Source organism: Salvia hispanica, chromosome 4 (genome assembly GCF_023119035.1).
Source record: "Salvia hispanica cultivar TCC Black 2014 chromosome 4, UniMelb_Shisp_WGS_1.0, whole genome shotgun sequence".
Classification (NCBI taxonomy): domain Eukaryota; kingdom Viridiplantae; phylum Streptophyta; class Magnoliopsida; order Lamiales; family Lamiaceae; genus Salvia; species Salvia hispanica.
In genome coordinates this window covers 30,923,868-30,924,556 of record NC_062968.1, presented here as the reverse complement: position 1 = coordinate 30,924,556, position 689 = coordinate 30,923,868, and positions in this window count along the sequence as shown.

Sequence of the window (689 nt, the reverse complement as noted above, 5' to 3'; positions counted from 1 at the left end):
GTACACTCTCCATTCGCGTAACCATACGCGGGATCAGATGTACAAGGTCTTACAAGAGTGGAGGGCCGCCACGGACCCCACGGAGAAGATGTTTCTTCAGGAGATGCTCGAGAGCATGCGTGCCGATTTAGCCGCCGCGAGGGCACGGCTTACGGGTTCCGACATGGGCTCGGATACCGCGGGTGGCGGCAGCGAGGGCGGCGACGGCGACGGAGACGGCGACGAGGAGTAGAGAGCGGCGGGGCCCGTGTGTTGAAGCCCTTTTTTTTAGAAAAGAATCATGTATTTTTTTTTTTAAAATATTTGTAATTTTTTTTTAATGGAATGGATTATTTTTCCCGTATATGTGTCGTAAATTTAATTCCATATTTTAGTAATTTTAATTCCGTAAATGTAGTATATTTTGAATTATTTTTATTGCGGCTGACCTATGGCTGGCCTTAAATCGATGTGGCGGAGTGGTTTTTTTAATGTTGCTTGACGTGGCAGGGGAGAGAATGGCTGGCCTATTACCCATTGCGGATGCTCTAATAGTAAAGGACAATTTTGATTCTAAACGAATGAAATTTGGTCTAAAACAATTAATTTTGAAAAATAAGTCTATGACAAATGAAAATTTAGCTGAAGTAGTTATTTTTTTTACAATTCCGTCAAAAAATTAATGGTTAACGCTAATTGCATGGCCGTTA